The sequence below is a fragment of the Tachyglossus aculeatus genome, chromosome 7, assembly GCF_015852505.1.
Source record: "Tachyglossus aculeatus isolate mTacAcu1 chromosome 7, mTacAcu1.pri, whole genome shotgun sequence".
NCBI lineage: Eukaryota > Metazoa > Chordata > Mammalia > Monotremata > Tachyglossidae > Tachyglossus > Tachyglossus aculeatus.
In genome coordinates, this window is record NC_052072.1 from 49,135,711 (window position 1) to 49,163,281 (window position 27,571).

At 42.4% G+C, this 27,571-nt stretch overlaps 1 protein-coding gene across 15 annotated transcripts in view; it reads left to right on the forward strand.

Moving 5' to 3' along the window:
- Window positions 1-27,571, forward strand: part of PCBP3 (poly(rC) binding protein 3) — a 315,198-nt gene that overhangs the window by 121,616 nt on the left and 166,011 nt on the right. For all 15 annotated transcript variants that reach the window (XR_005451832.1, XM_038748846.1, XM_038748847.1 and 12 more), the window contains one exon: window positions 26,022-26,105. The gene's annotated coding sequence lies outside the window, so the exon portion shown is untranslated. The remainder of the gene's footprint in view (window positions 1-26,021; window positions 26,106-27,571) is intronic.

The window sequence follows — 27,571 nt, forward strand, 5'->3', positions numbered from 1 at the left end:
TCCCTCCACACATCCGCCAAACTAGCTCTCTTCCTCCCTTCAAAGCCCTACTGAGAGCTCACCTCCTCCAAGAGGCCTTCTCAGACTGACATCCCCTTTTCTTCTCCTCCCCTCTACATCTCCCCCCCAGCCTTACCCCCTTCCCCTCCCCACAGCACTTGTATATATTTGTACATATTTATTACTCTATTTATTGTATCAGTGATGTTTATATAGCTATACTTCTATTTATTATGATGGTATTGACACCTATCTGCTTGTTTTGTTTTGTTGTCTGTCTCCCCCTTCTAGAATGCGAGCCCATTGTAGGGTAGGGACCGTCTCTATATGTCGCTGATTTGTACTTCCCAAGCACTTAGTACAGTGCTTGGCACACAGTAAGAGCTCAATAAATATGAATGAATGAATGAAAGAGAGTAGAGAGCAGGGCTCACCCTCTTGGACTGCTCCAAGTTGTGAGGTGACTTCAAAACAGTTTGGTAAACAGAGAGAATAGTTAGGTATCTATTTCCATCTCTTTATCCTCCTGTTCCAGTGTGGGTTTTGCTGTATTTTCTATAAATATAAATATTCCTGATTATGCCATAGTCGGTTCTTTTCTCTTTGAGGACTCTCCTGGAGAGAATAAATGTAGGGAATTGGCCCTTTCCAGCATTCTGTGAGTCTGATTTTCGGGTTCCTTCTGCTGGGAATACACCCACAATACTCCCTGGACTTCAGGCTGTCTTGAGATAATATAAATATTTTATAGAAATGGAACCCTTAACTTTGATTTAAAAAGTTAAAACCAAAAACGTTTTATAATAATAATAATAATTTAAAACTGGATTTCCTGGAGGCAATTAATTAAGATGTTAACATATATTCAAAATATTTGTATATACATGATCCAAGCACTTATCTTATCCCACCTTGACTACTGCACCAGCCTCTTAGCTGAGTTCCCTGCATCCTGTTTCTCCCCAGTCCAGTCCATTCTTCACTCTGTTGCCCAGATCATTTTTCCAAGGAAAACCGTTCAGTCCATGTTTCCCCACTACTCCAGAACTCCCAGTGGTTGGCCATCCACCTCCGCATCAAACAGAAGATCCTTGCCATCGGCTTTAAAGAACTTAATCACCTTGTCCCCTCCTATCTTACGTCACTGATTTCCTAGTATGTTTTGTTTTGTTGTCTGTCTCCCCCATGTGAGCCTGCTGTTTGGGTAGGGACCGTCTCTTTATGTTGCCAACTTGTACTTCCCAAGCGCTTAGTACAGTGCTCTGCACACAGTAAGCGCTTAATACGATTGAATGAATTGAATGAATGAATAGTAGAACCCAGCACGCACGCTCTGCTCCTCTTACACCAACCTACTCCCTGTACCTCAGTTTCATCTATCTCGCCATCAACTTCTCATCCACATAATAATAATAATAGTGATAATTGTGGTATTTAGTGTTTGCTGTGAGTCGAGAACTGTACTAAGTGATATAGTAGATGCAAAATGGGCTCCCAGACTAAGTAGGAAGGAAAACAGGTATTGAATCCCCATTTTGCAGATGAGGTAACTGAGGCACAGAGAAGTTAAGTGACTTGCCCAAGGTCACACAGCAGACAAGTGTCAGAGCCGGCAGTAGAACCCAGGTCCTTCTGACTCCCCAGGCCCATGCTCTTTCCACTAGGCAACACTCTTGCCCACATCCTGCCTCCGACCTGGAACTCCCTCCTCCTTCATATCTATCAGACCATCACTCTCCCCACCTCCAAAGACTTATTAAAATCACACCTCCTCCAAGAGGCCTTCCCCAACTAAGCCCTCATTTCCTCTACTCCCTCTCCTTTTTTGCATGGTCCTTGTACTTGGATTTGTACACTTTATTCACTCCTCCCCCAGCCCCACAGCACTTGTGTGTAACTGTGATTTTTTTTAATGCCTGTCTCCCCCTTTAGACTGTAAGCTTCTTATGGGCAGGGAACATTCCTATGAACTGTGTTAAATTGTACTCTCCCCAGTTCTTTGTACCTGCAATTTGTGTGTGTTAGCTCTCCCAGAGATGAGCGCTCTTCTTTGAATGACAACAGCAAAAAAAAAAAGACCTTACAAGTGGGAGGAATTTTCTTCTGAAGTCATGTCTTCCTAGTGTTGCTTTTATTGGCTAAACATGGTTCTTCCCCTTTGCCAATGCCTCCAACCTTTTATTTTTCACTCTATTGATTCCCTTTGATTGCTGGGCTCTGAGCTCTCATTGCAGTCTTTTTTATTATTATTATTTTAAAGGTACTCCTGGAAGCTTTCTTTTAGACCTCTCTATGCTCTTCCCTTTCCTCCCACTCCTACCGAAGTTTCTCTCATGTTGCCCTATTGTTCCCCTCAGATGTCACTTTAATTTTAAGGCTAGCTTTTGGGTCAGCATGTAGCAGTACGCCAGGGTTTCAAATTGTGGCGCTCAAAGGGAAATACATTTTTGACACATTCTGCTCTGAGCCTAAGTGATATGAAACAAATTGTCAAAAATTGAACATCTAATAACAAAATTGATTTCCAAAATTTGATCCTTGGAATTTATATTGTACCTCAAGTCCACTGTTGAAACTCTGTCTGGTCCTGAATCTAGTGGAGCACATAGCAATTTTCCTAATTTTTTCTGGCATCTTCCCAATCCTCCCTTGTGCCTTTCATCTTTCCATTTCCCTGTCTCCTCTTTGATCCATCATCTCCCCTGACCCTTCACACACTGCTCCTGGATTCCTGCTTTCCCGAATCTCTTTCTTATCCTTTTCTTCCCCTTCCCTTCTCCTTTACTTTCCCTATGTATTTGGGTAGCTCTTTGAAAGCCAGGATTGGTCGTCTTTTTTGTACTAGCCCAAGCACTTAGTTTTGTACTCTGCACATAGGGACTAAGTAAATTCTTCTTCTGATGATAATAATAATTGTGGTATTTAAGTGCTTACTGTATGTGCTTAACAGGATAAATAGTTGAGTTCCATATGGGGCTCATAGAGTACCAAGGAGGAAGTAAGGACGAGATGTTGTAACTGAAGCACAGATGAGTTAAGTGCCTTGTCCAAGATCACACAACAGGTACATTTCAAAACTGGGATTAAAACCTAGAGCCTCTTATTCCTAGGCCCGTGCTTTTTCCACTAGGTCACGATGATGATGATGAGTGCAGCGCTTACTGCAATGCCGGGCATTAAAATAAATGACAGGATAAATGGGGAGAGTATAAGAGATATATTTATAAGTACTGTGGGGTTGGAGGTGGGGTGAATATCAAAGTGCTTAAGGGCTACAGATCCTAGTGCATGGGCGACATAGAAGGGAGTGTTAATAGAGGAAGTGAGTGTCTTTTGAAGGAGAAGTGATTTTAGTAGGACTTTGAAGATGGGGACCACCACTCTTTCAGATATGAGAGGGAAGGGAGTTGCAAACCAGAGGGAGAACATGGGCAAGGAATCAGTGGTGAAATACACGAGATTGAGGTACAGTGAGGAAGTTGGAGTTATAAGTGTAAAGTGTGCAGATTGGGTTTTAGTAGATCAGCGAGGTAAGGTTGGAGGGTAACAGCTGAGTGAGTGCCTTAAAGACCATGATAATGAATTTCTCTGAGACAGAGATGACTGGGCAACCATTGGAGGCTTTTGAGGGGTGAGGAGATGTGGACTGAATTTTTTTGAGAAAAATGATCCAGACAGCAGAGTCAAGTATGGACTAGAGAGGGAAGGGACAGATGGTAGGGTGGTCAACAAGGAGACTGATGCAATAGTCAAGGTGAGATTTAAGAAGTGCTTCAGTCAGTGTGCTAGCATTTTGGATAGGGAGGAAGGGGTGGATTCTAGAGATGTCATGAAGGTAGAACTGTTACAGTTTGGTGACTGATTGAATATGCAGGTTGACTGAGAGAAATGAGTGGAGGATAATGCCAAGGTTTGGGGCTTGAGAGACAGGGGAGATGGAGGTATTGTCTAAGGTGGAGATACTATCTACAGTGATGGGAAAGTCAGAGGGAAGACAGGGTTTGGGTGGGAAGATGAAGAGTTCTGCTTTAGACATGTTTAATTTGAGGTGTCAGCCAAACAATCAAATAGAGATGTCCTGAAGGCAGGAGGAATTGAGACAGCTTTTGAGGAACAGCATGGCCTAGTGGATAGAGCATGAGCTTGGGAGTCAGAAGGCCCTGGGTTCTAATCCCAGCTCTGCCACATGTCTGCTGTGTGAACTTGGGCAAATTACTTAACTTCTCTGTGCCTCAGTTACCTCATCTGTAAAATGGGAATTAAGAATGTGAGCCCTATGTGGGACATGGACTGTGTCCAACTTGATTAGGTTGTATTCATTCAATCGTATTTACTGAGCGCTTACTATGTGCAGAGCACTGTCCTAAGTGCTTGGAAAATACAATACAGCAATAAAGAGAGACAATCCCTGCCCACAACGGGCTTCTTCTACATCGCTTAGTACTAGTAGGCACTTAACAAATACCTTAAAAGAGGACTGCCGGTGTGGAAACAGGTCAGGAGAGGTAGATTTTGGAATCATCTCTGTAGAGATGGTAGTTGATATATGTTTGTACATATTATTACTCTATTTATTTTACTTGTACATATCTATTCTGTTTATTTTATTTTGTTAGTATGTTTGGTTTTGTTCTCCGTCTCCCTCTTTTAGACTGTGAGCCCACTGTTGGGTAGGGACTGTCTCTATATGTTACCAACTTGTACTTCCCAAGCGCTTAGTACAGTGCTCTGCACACAGTAAGCCCTCAATAAATACGATTGATTGATTTATTGATAGAGCCAGTGAGTTCTCCAATTGAGTGGGTGTAGATGGGGAATAGAAAGGGACCCAGAATTGATCTTTGGGAACTCCTACAGTTAGGGAGTGGAGGCAGAGGAGAAGCCTGAGAAATCGAAGAACCAAATGACAATGTCAGTGAAGCCAAGATTAGATAGCATTTCCAGTAGAAAGGGGTGGTCCACATTATTGAAGGCAGCTGGGATGAACACGTATACACGATTCTTTCGTATCAGTCCCTTAAGTAAAACTCAGCGCCTACTGAAATGACACGTTGTATTTACCGGAGGAGCTCATTGCAAATACTTCACTTCAGTTTCATGCCTTATTCATTTTATCCTCAAAGCACCTTCCTTTTCATTTTCCTGTTTCTTGTCATTGTGCCTGTGCCTTCTAAATTTACAATTGTCTTTTTTGTGGTCCACGGTAAATTGCTGATGTGGGTTGATTACAGTTAATCGATGGTATGTGCCAGTTCGTTTCTGGTTCCTCTATTCCTTTTGCACTTGAAGACTAATGCAAAGATTGCAGAAATAGCAGATTTTTGTAATTGTAAGACATTTCTGTGGTGGTTGACGCCTTTCAAAATTCTTGCAGTTTGACCTCATTTCCATTGAAATTCTCTTGTCAAGTTATGTTATTTGGTCCACATTGGCCAAATGTTGGTTATTTTCCCTCATGTGACCTTTCCTAGCATTGTTTCCTGTCAAGGGTATGCATAATGGATTAACTTCAGCTGCTTGACAGATCTGAATGACTGGTTTAAATCAGGTTCCTCCACTTCCAGGAAGTGTTTCAGTATGCCCCCATTCGTTATTCCAGTCACTATTTGTTCTTTAATGAAGGAGTGTACTACAATTCTAAAATCAAAGCTTGGATTTATATTCTTTAGCACATTGGGGTTGCAAAGGCTCATCTACCTGATGTCATCTTCACTATGTGAATCTTTGGTAAACAAGAGTTGTGAAGTCTCTGGACACAAGGTTATAGGTGTCAGACTCTGATGGATGAAGGCTATTAATGCTATCACTTCTCCCCCTGTTATATTTAGAGGTTGGGGTAATCTTCTGAGAATCCTCATTTAGATTTCATCCACTTGCTTTCAAGAACAAGTCAAATTCCTGCATAAAATATTTAGTGGTGAAAAATAGTTTCAGTCACATTTAGTCTTGGATGTTTTTTAGTTGCTCTGCATCCAAATGGATACCTTACTTCACATTTCGTATTCTGGCTTCAAATTTTCAATTGCCTCTTTTTTTTAATTTTACTATTTTGTGTTAAGCACTTGATATGTGTCCAGGCCCCATTTCAAGAGCTAGGACAGATGCAAGGTAATCAGGTTGAACACAGTCTTAATCCCCATTTTACAGATGACGCTCAGAGAAGTGAAGTGATTTGCCCAAGGTCACGCAGCAGACAAGTGGCGGAGCCAGAATTTGAACCCAGGTCTTTATGACTCCCAAACCCGGGCTGTATTCACTAGGTTTGCTGCTTCTACTATCTTCTCTCATAAACAAGCTGGCCAGTTCACTTTCATCAAACAATAACAAATGTATGTTTAAAGATCTAACTAGGTTCCAGTACTTCCCTCATACTGAATTTTTCTGTTTTTGACTGCCACTGCCACTGCTTTCAGAGTCACTGAATGGTAAACTACAGACTAAGGAAGTTTTGCAGTGATATGATTCTCAAAGACAACTCTTATTTTAATTATCTTGTTATGCAAAGGATGGTTTAGTTCAGAAGGGGAAAATTTGCAGATGTCATGATTGAAATTTTCAAGGACAGAACAAAGTAGATTAGCCTACCCTTCTTATGTCAGCTCACTAGCCAAGAATGAGAGTGAATGTAGATCTAATAAATGAAAACATGATAAATTAGGGTCAGTGATTAGAATTCAACACTTCCTTAAAACTTATTATATGTTCTCTAGTTATGTTATGTTTCTATGACCAAGATTGTAAACTCTTTGAAGGATATTTTCTGTTTACTGTGTTGAACTTCCTCAAGTGCATAGTACAGTGCTGTGCACACAGTAAGTACTTAATAAATGTCATTGACTGAAGGATACATTTTTTGTTTTATTAAAATAATTTCATTGTTCACCGAGTTAACTTCAGGGAGTTAGATATTTCAAAGGATTTTTTCAATCCATTTCCTTAAAAAGCATTGTTTAACTACAATTGGTAAAGGTTGATTGTCTATGAAGTGCTGGGGAACAGAATTCCCGTCCAATGTTCAGATGTGACTTGGGAACATTTCTGTGTCTGCTTAAACAATGGAGCATTTATTTGGGTGCAGGGCCTCTTAGCAACATATACCAACCTGTGAGTGGAACCCTCACAGTCACTTCTCCAGGCTGACATTCCCAAAAAACACCATGTGGAAGGGCCCGAAAGAGGCCAAAGTGAAGGAGAACCCCACAAGAACCCCATGGAGGTCATTAATAACTGTGGTATTTTTTTAAGCATTTACTATGTGCCATGCACTGTACTAAGTGCTGGGTGGATACAAATCAGGTTGGACACAGTCCCTGTCCAACGTGGAGTTCACAATCTCAACACACCTAGTCCCTGACAGCATGTGGGTGAATATGTCTTGTAAATAAGAAAACTCTTTCCTTCTAGATTGTAGGCTCCTTGTGGGCAGGAGCACTTTAGCCAGCTCGGATGTATCGTACTGTCCTGAGTGCTTAGTGCAGTGCTCTGTAGACTCCAGTACTCTGTGAGTACCATTTATTGATTGATTTCTGCGCACTTAGCGCCCAAGAGAGCAAGAAGGAAAATTCAGTCTATGCTTCAGCTAGTGGAAAAAGGAGAGGTGTTCTAGATCCATGAGTCCCCAAAGAGTCAGTGAAGCAGTGTAGAGGAAAAAGCATAGGCCTGGGACTCAGAGGATCTGGGTTCTAATCCCAGCGGTGTCACTTACTTGGGCAAGCCACTTAACTTCTGTGGGCTTCAGTTTCCTCAAATGTAAAATGGAGTTCAATACCTGTTCTCCATCCTATTTAGACTCTGTGGGACAGGGACTATGTCTGATCTGATCTGATTTATAAGTATCCCAGTGCTTAGAAAAATGCTTGACACATAGTAAGTGCTTAACAAATGTCATAAAAATATGATTTGTTTTAAGATATAATGAAGAATCAGTCATAGGAGTAAATAAGAAACCAATAATGCAACCCTTGGTAAATAGGTTAATGAGGACTAATTTGCTATATCAAACTATGAGACTTCTAAAATGGAGGTTAAATTCTTAATGCTGATCTAATTGCTATGGTTTTCTGATAGCTTCAGAAGTTTAGATTGTAAGGTCCTTGAGGGCAGGGAATAGGTGTTTGTTTCTCTCCTAAACATATAGCATATTCTTCACTTAGTAGGCTCTCAATTAATGTAATCAGCTGATTCTTTTAGATAATGATAACGACTCTAAATTGGATTAAAGGACATAAATAACAAACATAGGTAAATATTTTCCTGGATTAACAGTCGATCAGGTGAAGAAAAAGAGATACAGAGAACAATTTTTTTTAATTGATTAAGATTTAGTTATTCACAGTTAGTACCAGATATCATGACAACCTGAAGTGTGAAACCTTATTTCAGGTCTTCAGGCCCCTTCTAAAATTTCCCTATTTTCTCGCTGCCAATACTCTGAGGTCATTCAGGCCACTGGAAACAAGCGTCCCTAATTTCCCAGTTTCCTTCCTCTGTTTTGTCCTCCTCTTATTTTCTAGCTCTCCTCTGTACCCACTGTTTTTCATGAGCTGTTCTTTCTGGAGTATGAACCTTTTTTTCTCCTCTGGCTCGTTTCCTTTTCCCTTCAAACAGATTCCTCATCCTGAAAAAAATGAAACTTGTACTCCACTTGTTCATCGTGCTATCAATCGATCTCTGTACTTCTTTTCCTTTATAAACTTCAGGCCTTCTGCTTTCATTTCCTCCTCCAACTCTCATTCACTCTGTCTGTATTCACACGCTCTCCTTCACCAAGGAACATGTTTCCACTGAGGTATCCAACAAACTCATCTTCATCTGACCTCCATTTAAAATTTCTTCTCTAAGCTAATTCTTCATTATTTCTCTGCTGCCTCTAACCAATCATTCATTCAATCGTATTTATTGAGCACTTACTGTGTGCAGAGCACTGTATTAAGTGCTTGGGACTACAAGTTGGCAACATGTAGAGACAGTCCCTACCCAACAATGGGCTCACAATCAATCAGTCATATTAATGAGCATTTACTGTGTGCAGAGCATTGTTCTAAGCGCTTGAGAGAGTACAATACAACAGATTTGGTGGACAAATTTCCTGCCCACAATAAGCTCACAGTCTAGAGGGGAAGACAGACATTAATATACATTATGGATATGTACATAAGTGCTGTATAGTTGAGGGAGGGATGAATAAAGGGAGGAAATCAGGGTGCCACGGAAGGGAGTGGGAAAAGTGGAAATGAGGGTTTAGTCAGGAAAGGCCTCTTGGAGGAGATGAGCCTTCAATAGGGCATTGAAGGTGGGGGGTGTAATTGCCTATCAATCAATCAATCAATCGTATTTATTGAGCGCTTACTGTGTGCAGAGCACTGTACTAAGCGCTTGGGAAGTACAAGTTGGCAACATTATAGAGACAGTCCCTACCCAACAGTGGGCTCACAGTCTAAAAGGGGGAGACACGGTCAGATACGAAGATGGAGGACACTCCAGGCCAGAGGCAGAACGTGGATGAGAGGTCAACGGTGAGGTAGTTGAGATCGAGGTACAGAGAGTTGGTTGGTATTTTGTTGTCTGTCTCCCCCTTCGAGACTGTGAGCCCACTGTTGGGTAGTGACCGTCTCTATATGTTGCCAACTTGTACTTCCCAAGCGCTTGGTACAGTGCTGTGCACACAGTAAGCACTCAATAAATACGAATGAATGAATGAATATTAGAGGAGCAAAGTGTGTGGGCTAGGTTGTAGTAGGGGAGCAGCAAGGTGAGGTAGGAGGGGGCAAGGTGGCCTCTAACAGCCATCGACTCTTCAAAACTCTTTTTAATCTTGAATTCAACAACATTCTTCTTCAACATTCCTGGTTCTATTTTCTCAGTGACCACTTCTTCTCAGTATGCTTTTTCTGGTTCCTCTGTCTTACCCCTTCTTTAAACTGTGTTGGCCTTCAAGTGTCAGTTCTGGGTCCTTTGCACTTCTCGCATTTTGCTCCCTCTCTTGGAGAACTTGTTTACTCACACTCTTTCAATTTCCACTTCTACGTGGGTGACTCCTAAGTCGATATCTCCAACTTTGACCTATTACCTTCTTTCCAGTTTAGCTTTATTCCCCCTGCCTCTGGGATACTTCAAATTGGGTGATTTGCCACCACGATGAACTGTCTGTGAAAAAACAAACACCTTTTCATCTTCCCTCCTAATCCTCTTCTCTTCCGAACATCCCATCAGTGTCAACACCAAGTGCCTCCTTTTCCAAAATGCCTGCAGTGTTAGAATTATCCCTGACTCCTGTGTCTCTTCTCCCTTCCCTATGCTACCCTCCAGTCTAATAATTGCTTCTAGACTCTAAACTCATTGGGGATAGGGAATTCATTCATTCATCCATTCATCATCATCAATCATATTTATTGAGTGTTTATTCTGTGCAGAGCATTGTACTAAGCGCTTGGGACGGTACAGTAGAGAAGCAGCATAGCTCAGTAGAAAGAGCCCAGACTTTGGAGTCGGAGGTCATGGGTTCAAATCCTGGATCCGCCACTTATCAGCTGTGTGACTTTGGGCAGGTCACTTCTCTGCGCCTCAGTGACCTCATCTGTAAAATGGGGATTGACTGTGAGTCCCTCGTGGGACAACCTGATCACCTTGTAGCCTCCCCAGCACTTAGAACAGTGCTTTCCTCATAGTAAGTGCTTAATAAATGCTATCATCATTATTATTATTACAATACAATAATAAACAGACACATTCCCTGCCTATGAGTTTGTAATCTAGAGGTGGGGAGACAGACATTAATGAAAATAAATAAATTACAGATATGTACATAAGTGTTGTGGGGCTGGGAGGAGGGAGGAATGAAGGGAGCAAGTCAGGGTGATGCAGAAGGGAGTGGGAGAAGAGGAAAGGGGGGCTTAGGGAAGGCCTCTTGGAGGAGATGTGCCTTCAATAAGGCTTTGAAGGTGGGGAGAGTAATTGTCTGTCAGCTATGAAGAGGGAGGGCATTCCAGGCCAGAGGCAGGATGTGGGAGAGAGGACAGTGGTGAGATAGATGAAATGGAATTACAGTGAGAAGGTTAACAGAAGAGGAGTGAAGTGTGCACGCTGGCTTGTAGTAGAAGAATAGTGAGATGAGGTAGGAGGGGGCAAGGGAATGAGTCTACCAAATACGTTGTATTTTACTCTCCTAAGTGCTTGGTACAATCCTCTGGACACAGTAAGTGCTCAACAAATACCATTGATTGATAGATTGATAACCATGGTACAGGCCTTCATTGCCTTAAGGCCAGATTACAGGAGACCTTGCTAGACTGTCATTTTCTATTCTCACCTTACCCCAATCCACTCTATACCCAGAAGCAACAGCATAAACCATATTTCTTTCTTAGTACTGATCTGATTACTTAAACAGTCTTCCTCGCCTCTAAAAAAAAAATACAACTCCGAAAAAAAGTGATTCTTTGCTGTTGCTTTTATCTATCCATAGCTATTGATTGTCGGCTTCAAGACTACACCAGAGGCTTCCTCATATCTGCCTCACCCCAGCTCATGGTTTACTCCTCCAGCTTTCTTCACCATCCCTGACATTTAGCTCTCCCACCTCCTACTCACTCTCTTCCAAGATCGACAAAAATCTCACCTCCTGATCAATCAATCAATCATATTAATGGAGCGCTTACTGTGTTCAGAGGCCAGAACTAAGCACTTGGGACAAAATGCTTCTGACATGAAGTCTTCCTAGATTATTACCCTGCTGGTCAACCTCCCAATCTTTCTGACTATTTCAGAAATTTCTGTGTCTGCTTGTAAAATTAAGTTTATATTTTTGCTCTCATGGCCTTTATTTATTTGTATGTTCCAGCTGTTACATTTGCTTGCTTCCTTGATTTAAATGTAGTCTCTGTGAGAACAAAAACATTTTGCTTGCCTCTTTGAATTGAACTGTAATTTCTTTGAGGGCAAGGGCTGCTTGAACTACTCTTACCATTCGACTCAAGCTCCTGTTTCAATGCTCACAAACAAAGAAATCTTATATAATATTGATATTTTCATACAATGGAAATGCAGAAACATTCCCTTTTGTTCACACACACACATATTCTCTCTCTTTCTCCCATCCTAGGCCCCCAAAACTGGCATACAAGTTCTCATAGAACCATATCCCAGAATTATAGAAAAGGCCAAGTACTTATGTGCTAAAATAGCCCCACCTTGATTCTGGTAAAATAACTAAAACATTTCCCACTTGTCCACTCTGGAAAAGCCCATTTATTATCTGCCATTAAGTTCAACCCTACAGTTTTCCTAATGGTCAGTATCTAGTGAGTTCCTTTTCCCTCCAACTAATAGTCAGTCATTAGTTTCCAAGGAATAGTGTCATTTAGTAGCAGTGAGATGTTAGGTCACCCACAAGATCTATCTATTCAGTTATGTGGTGTATGGCCATAATTTCTTCCAAAAACTCAGTGGAAAGAAGGCTTGAGAAAAATCAATAACCATCTAACTACAGATTAGGTCATCCTTTTCCCTATATTCCAGCAAGAAGCTCTGGACAGGTGGGCTCGTAATAGATAATTGGCTGTCCTTGGAGAAGCCTGGACTGTTTGGTATATTCCTAATTTAAAGGGAAAATTAGAGAATGTGGTGGTTAAGTTTATTGCGGACCAAAAAAACCCAACTGTGGTTCTTGAGAATCTCCAGATGTACCAGAATTTACTGGGGGATTGGGTAAAATAAAGGCATATTCAATTTAATTTGGTATAGGAAAGATAATGCACTTTGGCAGAAATCATTTCAGTTTCACTCTCAGGGTTGGGACTGAACTTAAAGTGCCCTTGGAGGGGGAAGTACTTCCAGTCATCCTAGATCCCTTAATCAACCAATCAGTGGGAGAAGCAGCATGGCTCAGAGGAAAGAGCACGGGCCTGGGATTCAGAGGTCATGGGTTCTAATCCTGGCTCCGCCACTGTCAGCTTTGTGACTTTGGGCAAATCACTTAACTGCTCTGTGCCTCAGTTCCCTCATCTGGAAAATGGGAATTAAGACTGTGAGCCCCATGTGGGACAACCTGATTACCTTATATCCTCCCAGCGCTTAGAACAGTGCTTTGGCACATGGTAAGCGCTTAACAAATGCCATCATTATTATTGTTATTTACTGAGCGCTTACTGTGTGCAGGGCTCTGTACTAAGTGCTTGGAAGTGTTCACTCCAGCAGAGGTGGCAGATAAGTTCCCTGCCCACAATGATCTTACAGTCTAAGCAAGCTTGAACACATCAGGCTACCCTTTGAGGTTAGAGAGATCACGTGGCTTGCAGACGCCTCCTCTCTTCCCCTCTGTTTCCCATACTTTTGATCCTGATCACATAACTCTGCCAGTGCAGGCCCCAAGGTTCTCCATATAAAACAGAATGCACAATACCCACTTATCTCTCAAGATTATTATGAGTGAAAATAAAAGTAATTGTAGAACAGCTGGCAAACATGAAGTGCAGTAGGAATAAGATTATTACTGTTAATAGAGAATGGATAGCAGTGTTCCCATGGGGAAGTTGGGAAATAATTCAGAAATACATCTTACACTTACAGTAAACACAACCTAATGAAATTAAGTTAAGGGACAAGGGTGGCAGGAATTTTCCAATAGCTCTGCAGTATATTCGGACTCCAGCTTCAAATCACTCTTTACAATGAATCTTCAAGCCTGGTGGGAGGCATAGAGTAGGTTGGTTAGAACAGTCAGTCAGTTATATTAATATACATAAATAAACTGTGAATATGGACATAAGTGCTCTGGGGCTCGTGGTAGAGTGAATATCAAGTGTTTAAAAAATGCAGACCCAAGTGTATTGTTGCAGCAGAAGGGAAAGGGAGTTAGGGAAAAGAGAGCTTAATTGGGGAAAACCTCTTGGAGTCAGTCAGTCAGTCCTATTTATCGAGTGCTTACTGTGTTACAGCACTATACTAAGTGCTTGGGAGAGTACAATATAGCAATAAATGGATACATTCCCTGCCCACAACGAGCTTACAGTCTAGAGGGAAGGCAGGTAGTCATATAAATGAACAGGTATAAATAAATATTAATGATAATAATAATAATAAACATAAAGAACTGGACATAATATACACAGTCCTCCCGTCCACTAACAATGATGGGGAAAGGCTCGTAAAAGGCAGCTTGAACTCTGATTCATCCCACCCATACTAGAGTCAGGTCACATAATGCCTTGTGAGGCCAATGAACACAGTACAGATATCTTGGTGTTGCTCCCTACAATTTTCCTGGATCTGCTGTAATAATAATAATAATAATTATGGTTTTTGTTAAGTGCTTAATCTGTGCCAGGCACTGTTGTAAGCACTGGGGGAGATATGAGATAATCGGGTTAGACACAGTCTCTGTCTCACATAGGGCTCACAGTCTTAATACCCATTTTCAGATGAGGGAACTGAGACGCAGAGAAGTTAAGTGACTTCCAAGGTCACCCAAGCAGACAAAGTGACAGAGCTGGGATTAGAACCCAGGTCCTTCTGTCTCCCAGACCCGTGCTCTATCCACTAGGCTAATCATGTTGTGTTTGGTCTGAAGCCACATTATGATTCAGGAAATTCACAGTTGATGATCTTCTCCATTAATCTGTTCAGAAGGATTCTAGCAAAAATCTTTACCGACATGGAAATCTGATATCCTGAGTAATTTCTGTCGTCAGCTTTCTCCCCTATCTTCTTGAAGATGGAGATTATGGAGGGATCTTTGAAGTCCTTTGCATTTCCTTAGTGTCAAAAAAAGTCTCATGCAGCTACCTAAGCATAAGTCCCCCTCCTTACTTTCATCAATCAATTAATCAGTGGTTTTCATTGAGCTCTTTCTTTGTTCGCAGCACTGAACTAAGCTCTTGGGAGAGTATGATATAGTGGAGTTGGTAGACCTGTTCCCTGCCCATAACAAGCTTACAATCTAGAGAGGGAGACATGGAAACTTTTAGGTTTTTATAGGAATGCCATCAGGGGCAGATGCATTAATTTTTCCTGGCTTCAACACAGTGAGAACGTCCTCCAACATTAGTGCTAAGACTGTATCTTCCCAGTTATCAGGTTTTCATTGGTTTTGTAGGGCCCTGATGGTAGAAGACACGTTCAGCAACTTACTGAAGTGCTGCGGTATACCATCTTTGTAGGATTCCCTCTTGATCTGCTATGACTGGATGTGGAACTCCATTTTAGATTTAAGAAGCAATATTTTCTGGGTGGCAGTTGGTTTTACTCAGTGTAATTACGGTCAGCACCGTCACCAGGATTTTTTGAGAGCACCTACTATGTGCAGGGCACAGGAGCATGAACTAGAAGTAGCAGACATGGGCCCGACCCTTGAGGAGCCAGCTTTCTAAAGAATAAGGACAACTTTCTTAAATAATGAAGGATGGAAGCAGAAGTGAGTAGGGGAAATGTTGTGTTTGGTTTTATTATTGTATTTCTATCATTCCTGGCAGATAACTCTGTGACTTTTTACTTGAGGTTGACCAAGTTTTCTTGTAAAGCAAAGATTTTGATTTTTTCTTTATTAAATTTTTCATGCCTTTTCTGACAGGAATTCCACAGGAGACTTAAAGGTGTCAGCTTGTAATCTTTTCACTGTGTCTTATTTCCCCAAATGGACAGTGTCGCTATTCATTAGGGGCCCACCCCCAGGGGAAGATGTCAGCTCTGCTCATGTATGGCTTTTCTCCGCTAATCTCGGCTGGAATAGTGATGTCTTCAGCCTGCTCATTTTCTATTATGTCTTGTTGGACGGTCTGTGTAAGAGTACCCTTTCTAACTGTCAATCACGCAGGGGGTATCTGTGCATGAGGACCTAACCCAGATAAGATATTCATTTATCTCCTATTTGTCTGCCTTTTCAAATCTGCTGGAGAAGTCTGAGTGCTTCATTAAAAGCATGAAAAATAATGGGAGGCAGTGACGTGTGCATGTGGCAGTCGAATAGGTTTTTCTTGCCGAAGTCAGTGCCTTAGGAGGGAACGCGGGATCATTGAAGCATGGCCTTTGAAGCTGATTTGTTCTGATGGCTTGTTCTCCAAGACACTAAAATCACTGCCTCTGTCCGTGTAAAATACACAGTGAGTCGAGTGCTGGCAGCACAGGTCAAAAAGAGGATTGGACCTTCTTTTTCTTCTTTCTTCTGGCTGATGCAAATTGTTACTGAAAGAAAGAGAAGCTACCAAAGAATATCTCCTCTCTCTGACCATCATTAAGCCACACAAACTGGAAACAGTGAGGACATTTCAGCCTACTGGATAATCTGAAAGCCGGCAGTTGATATTTAAAGTAGGAGGTATCTGCATGCCTTTGCCTGAAATGTACGGCATCTCCAACTCTCCTGAGGATTACGGACTCCTGTGGTTTCATTTGATGTCATACTTGGCAGTGATGTCTTGGCATTTCTCTGTCATAGGGTCACTATTTTTTTTTTAATTTACTAAATAAAATGAGGATATAGTGGGCAAATTCATTTGCCTAGGAGTCAGAGGAACTGGGTTCTAATCCTGGCCCCACCATGGGTGACCTTGGTCAAGTCACTTAACTTCTCTGTGCCTTAGTTGCCTCATCTGTAAAATGGGGATTAAGACTGTGAGCCCCATGTGGGACATGAACTATGGCCAGTCGGATTAGCTTGTATCCACCCTAGCGCTTAGTATAGTACCTGGCACATAGGTCTTGCTTAACAAATAGCATAACAAATTGTAATGGCCCAGCTCCCTTTTCCAGAAAGGTCTGTAAAAGACCTGTGATGTGTTTTGAGGAAATGAATTTTTTAAAGAGGCTTTTAAGTTCTTTAAAACGAAAGTGGAATAGGGGCATCTAAATGCTCAAATATTAAAAAGCCCCCCCTAGTCTGGTCTTGCAAAGAAAAAAAATGAAGAAATGGTGTATGGAGAAAAACATACTTGTTTTCTAAACACAATTTGAATAGTGGCACATTGGAAAAATTCAAATATTAAGTTCTTTTCCAATAAATTGAATTTATCGGGCGCTTACTGTTTGCAGAGCACTGTACTAAGCATTTGAGAGAGTACAATATAGTAGAGTTGGTAGAAACATTCTCTGCCCACGATGAGCTTAAAGTCTACAGGGGGAGTCAGACATTAATATAAATAAATAATTTATATATGTACATAAGTACTATGGGGTTGAGGTTGGGGTGAATACCAAATGCCCGAAGTGTACAAATCCAAGTGTAAAGATGATGCAGAAGGGAGAGGGAGTTGGGGAAAAGAGGGCTTAATCAGGGAAGACCTCTTAGAGGAGATGTGATTCATTCTGGATACAGAAACTGAGTAAACAGTGAAGAGTTTGGTAACAAAGGAGGATAAATTATCAATGTCTGAAGTATCTTTCTCTTCTCCTTGTATTCTGTAGTGGAATTCAAACTCAGCCTTGGGCTTTCTGGGGTTTCTTTGGCTGCAAGTAATTTAAAATGTTATTTTCTATTATATTTGTTCCTCTCCCTTTCCAGGCATATTTTGAATTGTATCTCATTCATCCTCGTAACAACCTGGATGGTATCAAAAGTTCGAATTTCCTTTTCCATTGTTATCTTTCATTTTAGTTTGCAAATTCTAGGCAGTTATCTTTTTGCCAGCAGTTATCTCTTTGGTCCTGATGCCGTAACTCTGACCCCAGCAGCATTCTCGCTGCTTTCGAAGGGGAAGTGTACAGACAGGAAGGCAGAAAGAATTGCCCCGTGATGGGTGTATGTGGGGCTAAATGGAGGATCAGGGAACCTCTGAGCATTTTTAATTGGCTACACATTGTTTAAACGGTAAATGATTCATAGACTTGAGAAAAAGCAACACTTGAGCTGATGCCTGCCCACTGTAATTGTACTCTGTCCACAGTCAAAGCCATTTCTCTTGAGATGCTCTTCTCTTTGGTTCCTGACACCCAGTGAAATGTAATCGTTTTCAGATTGGATTTTCTAAACCTTCGAAGTATACTACATGGACACAAAGAGATTTAGACATAAACACTTTTCATCTATTTTCCATAGTAAACATGCTGTGCCATGTCATCTTTGTGACAATCCTTTTCCCTAACATTTTAACTTGCCCTGGACACCCATAATAAATGATTTACATCAGAAATAGTGAATCAAAATTCAGATCCTTTAGGAATGAATATACTTTCTTTACAATGAAGATCCGTTGCAACGATTGTCTGCTCTCTCTGGTATAAAGTCTCTTGCATTGCATCTCTCACTGAACACCCTGTTTCCGGCATGCTTGGAAAGGTTTCATGCCCATTATTTTATTCTCCCTGGACTGAAGAACTCCTAACGACTTCTGAACAGATTCTTCATTAGGTCCAAGATTTACAAAAACACACCATTAAGAAGGCAATGGCTTGACTGATGGAGTGTTTGGAGATCTAAGCAATGTTGGGTAGAGGCTCAGGGAAAGTTAGAGAGGCTCAGTTGACTTTTGTTTGTTAATTTGGAAAAATCATGTTGTTTTATTTGGATAGATTAGTGGGTCAGAATGCAAAGCTCATTCAGGGCAAAAGGGTATCCTGTGGTTTAGTGACAAGAGAATGGGCCCAGGAGTCCGAGGACACGAGTTCTAATCCTGACTCTGTCACTTGTCTGCTCTGTGACTTTGGGCAAGTCTACTTAACTTCTCTGTGCTTCAGTTTCCTCAAGTGTAAAATGGGGATTAAATCTTATTTATTTGTCTATATTAACGTCTGTCTCCCCCTTTAGACTGCAAGCTCACTGTGGGAAGGGAATGTGTCTGTTTATTGTTATAGTGTACTCTTCCAAGAGCTTAGTATAATGCTTTGCACACAGTAAGTGCTTAATATATATGATTGAATGAATGAAAGAATGAATGAATGGATGAATACCCTCTCCTACTTTGACTGTGAGCTCCATGGGGGACAGCAACTGTGTCCAAACTGATAATCTTGTATCTACCCCAGTGCTTAGCACATAATAATAATAATAATAATAATAATAATAATAATAATAATAATAATAATAATAATAGTGTTTATTAAGTGCTTACTATGTGCACTGTTCTAAGCGCTGGGGGGGGGGGGTACAAGGTAATCAGGTTGTCCCATGGGGAGCTCACAGGATTCATCCCCATTTTACAGATGAGGGAACTGAGGCCCAGAGAAGTGAAGTAACTTGCCCAAAGTCACACAGCTGAAAGTTGGTGGAGCCGGGATTTGAACCCATGACCTCTGACTCCAAACCCCGGGCTCTTTCCATTGAGCCACGCTTAACAAGTACCATAATTATTAATTATTATTATTAGAGATAGCCGGATATGTGAGCCACGTAGATTGAAAATCTTTAAACCTTACCTCCATCATGATATGGGTGAAAGATCAAAGGGCTGTGTTCGGAATAGGTATTTGAGCTGAAAGGAAACAGCAGAGGAAAAGGAATAGTGAAAGTGGCACTTTAGAAATAGTGCTTTCTATGGGCAAGTCGAGTTGGATTGGTTGAAGGTTTTACACAGCAGTCAGACTAGGGAGTCAAATTTAGGATTTGAAAAGGCAGGAGATGTTAAGTCTGAAGTTAGTGATAGTATCTGAAACATCATGGCCTGGTGGAAAGAACATGGGCCTGGGAACCAAGATGTGGGTTCTAATCCTGGCTGCACCACTTGTCTGCTGGGTGAACCTGGGCCAGTCACTTCACTTCCCTGTGCCTCGATTACCTCATCTGGACAATGGGGATTAAGACTGTGAGCCTCATTTCGGGAATGGACTGTGTCCAACCCGATTAACTTGTATCTACCCCCGTGCTTAGTCCTATGCTTGGCACATACTGAGCCAAACACCACCATTTTTAACTGTTAACCATTATTTTTAATGGTTAACAAATACCATTAAAAAAAATCAGGGTACTTTTTTTTTAGCTGAACCTTACCTAAACTGGATCCATAGTTGAATCTCGAGCTTGCGGAATTGGAACTGGGGCAACAGTCGGAACTGGCCAACCAGCTATTCATATGTTGCCTTTGTTTCCTTCTGGCACCTCTCATCATGAAGATTGAATTGCCAGAGCACTGCTGCTCTAATTCTTTTAGACTGTGAGCCAACTGTTGGGTAGGGACTGTCTCTATGTGTTGCTAACTTGTACTTCCCAAGCGCTTAGTACAGTGCTCTGCACACAGTAAGCGCTCAATAAATACGATTGATTGATTGATTGATTGCTGCTGCCCACTCTTCTTTGGACGGTATTGGCAGTGACCCAGATGATGCCTGACACTGTGCATTAGCTGTGATCGTCTCTGAATGACCTAAAACATTTTTGTGAATTTTGTTCAAGATAAGCATAAAATAAAATCCTATCCTGCTTTGTTTCATATATTTTTGAAGTACCTATGCATGTTCTGGGGTTTCTTCAGGACGAGTTTATGGCAGTGCCAGGAGTTTTGCCTGAATGCTATTCATACGTACAGGAGTTGGATTCGGAGAGGAACCTGGGAAAGTGCATTTACTGATAAGCGCTTAGTACAGTGCTCTGCACATAGTAAGCGCTCAATAAATACGATTGATTGATTGATAGCAAGTAGCAACCCTGCAGGGTCCATTCAACTCCTATGGGAGAGCCAATTTACTCCCAGCATTTAATTTATTCTTACTGCCTCATTATGAAATCAGGCCCAGAGGGACTATTTTGAAGCTAGACATGTCATTCATTTATTCAGTGGCATTTATTGAGCCCTAACGGGAGCAGGCCACACTATTAGGTGCTTGGGAATGTGTGATGAAAGTAAAAGATATAGTGTGAGGGACTTTCACCTGAGAAAATGTGGTGATTTGAAAATAATTTGGCAATGATCGGAATATAAATTGTTGCTGCCCTGTCTTGGAATTCCGTGCTTCAGGCAAAATCTCCTGGTTGCATTAATTTGAAATTTAATTTTTCTTTGGGCAACAAAGAGAAGCAGTTGGCTTAGTGGAAAGAGGAAGGCCCTGGGAGTCAGAAAGACCTGGGTTCTAATCCAGGCTCTGCCAGTTGCTTGCTGTGTGACCTTGTGCAAGTCACTTAACTTCTCTGTGCCTCAGTTTCCTCAACTGTGAAATGAGTAATAATGATAATAATGGTATTTGTTAAGTGCTTACTATGTACTGAGCTCTGTTCTAAGTGCTGGGGTAGATTCAAGGTAATCAGGTTGTCCCAAAAGGGGCTCACAGTTTTTATCCCCACTTTACAGATGAGGTAACGGAGGCACAGAGAAGTTAACTGACTTGCCCAAAGTCACACAGCAGACAAGTGGCAGAGCCAGGATTAGAACTCATGTTTTTTGACTCCCAAGCTGGTGCTCTTTCTACTAAGCCATGCTGCTGCTCCATTAAATAATTGTGCTCCATCTTACTTAGAATGTAAGTCCCATGCTGGACAAGGACTGTTTCCAAACCAATTAACTTGTACCTACCCCAGTGCTTAGAACAGTGTCTGATGCATAGTAAGGCCATAACAAATACCATAAAAAAGTGTGGCTTCAATGATTTTCTGCCTTTCATTCATTCAGTTGTATTTATTGAGCACTTACTGTGTGCAGAGCATTGTACTAAGTGCTTGGGAAGTACAGATCGGCAACATATAGAGACGGTCCGTACCCAACAATGGGCTCACAGTCTAGAAGAGGGAAACAGACAACAAAACAAAACAAGTAGACAGGTGTCAGTACCATCAGAATAAATAGAATTATGACTATATACACATTAATAAAATGAATAGAGTAATAAATATGTACAAATAAAATAAATTGAGTAATAAATATGTACAAATTCTTGCAAATGCTGTGGGAAGGGGAAGGAGGTAGGGCAGAGGGAGGGAGGCGGGATAGGGAGGAGGAGGAGGAGAGGAAAAGGTAGTGGGGGGGACTCAGTCTGGAAAGGCCTCCTGGAGGAGGTGAGCTCTCAGTAGGGTTTTGAAGGGAGGTGAGAGCTAGTTTGGCGGATCTGTAGAGGGAGGGCATTCCAGGCCAGAGGTGGGACATGGGCCGGGGGTCGATGGCGGGACAGGCGAGAACAAGGCCCAGTGAGGAGGTTAGCGGCAGAAGAGCAGAGGGTGCAGGCTGGGCTGGAGAAGGAGAGAAGGGAGGTGAGGTAGGAGGGGGTGAGGTGATGGACAACCTTGAAGCCGAGAGTGAGGAGTTTTTGCTTGATTCGAAGGTTGATAGGCAACCACTCAAGATTTTTGAGGAGGGGAGTGACATGCCCAGAGTGTTTCTGTACAAAGATAATCTGGGCAGCAGAATAAAGTATAGACTGAAGTGGGGAGAGACAGGAGGATGGGAGATCAGAGAGGAGGCTGATGCAGTAATCCAGTCGGGATAGGATGAGAGATTGAATCAACAAGGTAGCGTTTTGGATGGAGAGGAAAGGGCATATCTTGGCGATGTTGTAGAGGTGAGACGGGCAGGTTTTTTGTGTGGATTGGATGTGTGGGGTGAATGAGAGAGGCGGAGTCAAGGATGACACCAAGTTTGCGGTCCTGTGAGACGGGAAGGATGGTAGTGCCTTCCACTGTGACGGGGAAGTCAGGGAGAGAACAGGGTTTGGGAGGGAAGATCTTGGACATGTTGCTCAGTCTTGGACATGTTGAGTTTTAGATTGCGGGCAGACATCCAGATGGAAATGTCCTGAAGGCAGGAGGAGATACAAGCCTGGAGGAAGAGAGAACAGGAGTGGAGATTTTAGATTTGGGTGTCATCCGCGTACAGATGATAGTTGAAGCCATGGGAGCGAATGAGTTCACTGAGGGAGTGAGTATAGATGGAGAACAGAAGGGGACCAAGAACTGACCCTTGAGGAACCCCTACAGTAAGGGGATGGGAGGGGGAGGAGGAGCCCATGAAGGAGACTGAGAATGAAGGGCCGGAGAGATAAGAGGAGAACCAGGAGGGGATGGAGTCTGTGAAGCCAAGGTTGGATAATGTGTTGAGGAGAAGGGGGTGGTCCACAGTGTCGAAGGCAGCTGAGAGGTAGAGGAGGATTAGGATAGAGTAGGAGCCATTTGATTTGGCAAGAAGGAGGTCATTGGTGACTTTTGAGAGGACAGTTTCGGTGGAGTGTAGGGGACAGAAGCCCTCAACTTCCTGTGTTCTGCAGTTTGTGAATACAGTTTGTTATCACTTAAATATAAGGTACATTCTTCTAAAAAGTGCAAACCATTGAATCAAAAACATTTAGAAAAGCTATGTAAGTGTTTTGCAGAAAGGCTTGAATCAGTTCTTTTCCTAAAATTTAGTTCCTTAATGAGAAAGAGTTGCTGAAATGGAAGTCCTGCATTAATAGCTTCCAAAACTGAATAGTCCTAATTCTTTTGACATTCCCCCCCCCCCCCGCCATAATCTGCCCTATCTACACTTGCACCAAGATAAAATCAAGAAGCGTCACCATTTTTTGACTAGGGGAACTTAGCCTATACAGTTAATTAGGTTTTTTTTTTGTGTGTGTGTGTTTTAAATGGTATTTGTTAAGCGCTTGCTGTGCACTAGGCTGATTAACATAAGCTAATCAGGGTGGACACAGTCCATGTCCCACATAAGGCTCACAGTCTTCATCCCCATTTTACAGATGAGGTAACTGAGGTAGAGAGAAGTTAAGTGATTTGCCCAAGGTCGCACAGTAGAGAAGTGGTAGATCAGGGATTATAACTCAGGTCCTTTGACTCCTGGACTCATGGTCTTCCACACTGCTTCCCCTAGTTCACGCATCTAACATAGCCTCAATACGTGCTGACTCCCCACTCTTCTCAGAATCTCATTTTTTGAGTTGTCTGGAGGTTTATTCATTCATTCATTCATTCAATCATATTTATTGAGCACTTACTGTGAGCAGAGCACTGTACTAAGCGCTTGGGAAGTACAAATTGGCAACATATAGAGACGGTCCCTACCCAACAGTGGGCTCACAGTCTAGAAAGGGGAGACAGAGAACAAAACAAAGCATATTAACAAAATACAATAAATAGAATAAATATGTATAAATAAAATAAATAGAGTAATAAATACATACAAACATATATACATATATACAGGTGCTGTGGGGAGGGAAAGGAGATAAGGCGGGAGGGATAGGGAGGGGGAGGAGGGGAGAAGAAGGAGGGGGCTCAGTCTGGGAAGGCCTCCTGGAGGAGGTGAGCTCTCAGTAGGGCCTTGAAGGGAGGAAGAGAGCTAGCTTGGCAGATGTGGGGAGGGAGGGCATTCCGGGCCAGGGGGATAACATGGACCGGGGGTCGACGGCGGGACAGGAGAGAACGAGGCACGGTGAGGAGATTAGCGGCAGAGGAGCGGAGGGTGCGGGCTGGGCTGGAGAAGGAGAGAAGGGAGGTGAGGTAGGAGAGGGCGAGGTGATGGACAGCCTGGAAGCCCAGGGTGAGGAGTTTCTGCCTGATGCGTAGGTTGATTGGTAGCCACTGGAGATTTTTGAGGAGGGGAGTAACATGCCCACAGCGTTTCTGGACAAAGACAATCCGGGCAGCGGCGTGAAGTATGGATTGAAGTGGGGAGAGACAGGAAGATGGGAGATCAGAGAGGAGGCTGATAGAGTAATCCAGACGGGATAGGATGAGAACTTGAACGAGCAGGGTAGCTGTTTGGATGGAGAGGAAAGGGCGGATCTTGGCAATGTTGCGGAGGTGAGACCGGCAGGTTTTGGTGACGGCTTGGATGTCAGGGGTGAACGAGAGAGCGGAGTCGAGGATGACACCAAGGTTGTGGGCTTGTGAGACGGGAAGGATGGTAGTGCCATCAACAGTGATGGGAAAGTCAGGGAGAGGGCAGGGTTTGGGAGGGAAGACAAGGAGTTTATAGACAGCGTGAAAGGAGAAAACATAGCCGTTGGGCCACCAAATAAATGCTTTGGACTGGAGAGTGGAAGATCAGATTGCTGTTTGCTCTTTACATGTTGGTGGTTCTTTGAATTTTTTTAAACTCACCACCACTACATATTACATGACTTCCACTTTGAATGAATGAATCAATGCCCACAGTTTAACATACTGGAAACTCATTTGAACTTATTATTAACAATAATAATGATAATAGTGATAGTACTAATAACCGTGGTATTTGTAAGCATTTACTATGTGCCAAACACTGTACTAAAGGCTGGGGTAGATAATAATAATAATAATAGTAATAATGGCATTTATTAAGCACTTACTACATGCAAAGCACTGTTCTAAGCGCTGGAGAGGTTACAAGGAGATCAGGTTGTCCCATGGGAGGCTCACAGTCTTAATCCCCATTTTACAGATGAGGGAACTGAGGCACAGAGAAGTTAAGTGACTTGCCCAAAGCCACACAGCTGACAATTGGCAGAGGCGGGATTCGAACCCATGACCCCTGACTCCAAAGCCCGTGCTCTTTCCACTGAGCCACGCTGCATCAGGTCCCACATGGGATTCACATTCTAAGTAGGAGGGAGACCAGGTATTGAATCACCATTTTGCAGATGAGGGAATTGAGACACAGAGATTTTTAAATGTCTTGCCCAAAGTCACACAGCAGGTATGAATGTCTGTCTTCCCCTATAGACTGTAACCGCCTTGTGGGCAGGGAATGTCTGTCAGCTTTGTATATTGTACTCTCCAAAGTGCTTAATACAGTGCTGTCCGCACAATAAGAGCTCAATAAATGATTGATTCCTTGACTGAGAGAAGATGACTTTCTTTCATAAACTTTCACTTGAATATCTGTCCCCTGATAATTATTGAAATTTTGTTCCCAAGAAATCACAAAAGAAATTATCTTTTTCCATGAAATATTTAAATATGACAGTTTTTAAAAGGGTTTAGGTATTTATTCTTGAGAGTAAAGGTGCAGTGTCACTCTGATTTTGTTGAAGGATCTGACTTCTATTATGGATTTGCGCCCTATAGCAAGATGGTTTTCCACTTTAAATTGTTGATTATTCTCTTCTGTGTTTTGTCAACTGCTGCTGACACTGCTGCAGCCACCCAGTTCCTGTCACCAAAGGAAGCAATGTAACAAAATTCATATTTGTTTCTGTTCCAGGTCCCTCTCAGCAATCTGTATACTGAATCTTGACTCTGCTAAATACGAGCCAACAGACAACAGGAACCAGAACCTACAACTAGGGTAAGTTTTGCTTTCAAAGGTCTCTTGCACTAGGAGAAGAAGGACACTATTCCTTGTTAAGGGAAATGCAGTTTGCATTAGATACTGGAGAAACAGGATAAGTTTAAATATGATTTAGGTGATGCTCTGGGAAAGCGTTGCCCTGTCCCTTAGCCAGATGTTATTGAAAATAGAATTTGCTAACTGGCCTATTAGCAGGAAATGGCCTCAGGAAGTATCCGAGCCAAATCTAACCTGTTAACCTCCCTCCTCCCTTCACCTCCATCCCCGTCCATGGTGGCTCGTTCGCAGCCTTATCCATGGCTCAGTGGAAAGAGCCCGGGCTCGGGAGTCAGAGGTCATGGGTTCAAATCCCGGCTCTGCCAATTGTCAGCTGTGTGACTTTGGGCAAGTCACTTAACTTCTCTGTGCCTCAGTTACCTCATCTGTAAAATGGGGATTAAGACTGGGAGCCCGCCGTGGGACAACCTGAGCACCTTGTAACCTCCCCAGCGCTTAGAACAGTGCTTTGCACATGGTAAGCGCTTAATAAATCAATCAATCAATCAATTGTATTTACTGAGCGCTTACTGTGTGCAGAGCACTGTACTAAGCGCTTGGGAAGTACAAGATGGCAACATATAGAGACAGTCCCTACCAAACAGTGGGCTCACAGTCTAAAAGGGGGAGACAGAGAACAAAACCAAACATACTAACAAAATAAAATAAATAGAATAAATAAATGCCATCATTATTAGTATCCATTGCTGTGGTGTATGGTAGATGAGGGTATGAGTGAATGGTGCTGATGCCTTGCAGACATCTCCCTTTATTTACTTCCCAAAAGCCCTAATAATACTGTTTCCACCTTGGCTGCGTCCTCCTCAATCATGGAGGACATCCCACTCCTCAGAAACCCGCCAATGGTTGCCCATTCCTCTCATCATCAAACAGAAAATCCTGACCATCAGTTTTAAGGCCCACAGTCAGTTTTCTTTCCTTACTTACCCTTGCCCCTCTCTCACTCCCAGCTCACTATGCCTTGCTGCTCCTGTTGTTCACACCCTCTCTCCTGCCTCAAACTCCCTGTGCCTTCACCTCCAGGAGAGCACTGCTCACCCCATCTAAATGCGTGTCTTCTCCAAGGGGTGTTCCCTGATCAATCTCATCTCCCCACAGTCACCTCTGCCGCTCCTACACTCCCGCATTTCCAACATTCAAGCCTTCACCCCCTAAGCATTTGGGGATTCCCTACCACCACTCACTCCCCTCCATATCGCTTACAATAATATCTTTAAACTCCATTTCCGACTCTTCTCCTTAAGTTATTTTAATGTCTGCCCCCCCCGATAGATTGTAAGATTTCTGTGGGCAGGAATCATGTCTACTGACTCTATTGTACTCTCCCAAGTACTTAGTACCGTGCTCTGCACAGACTAGTCACTCAGTAAATACTATATATTCATTGTTTAGGTGACAACATAGTG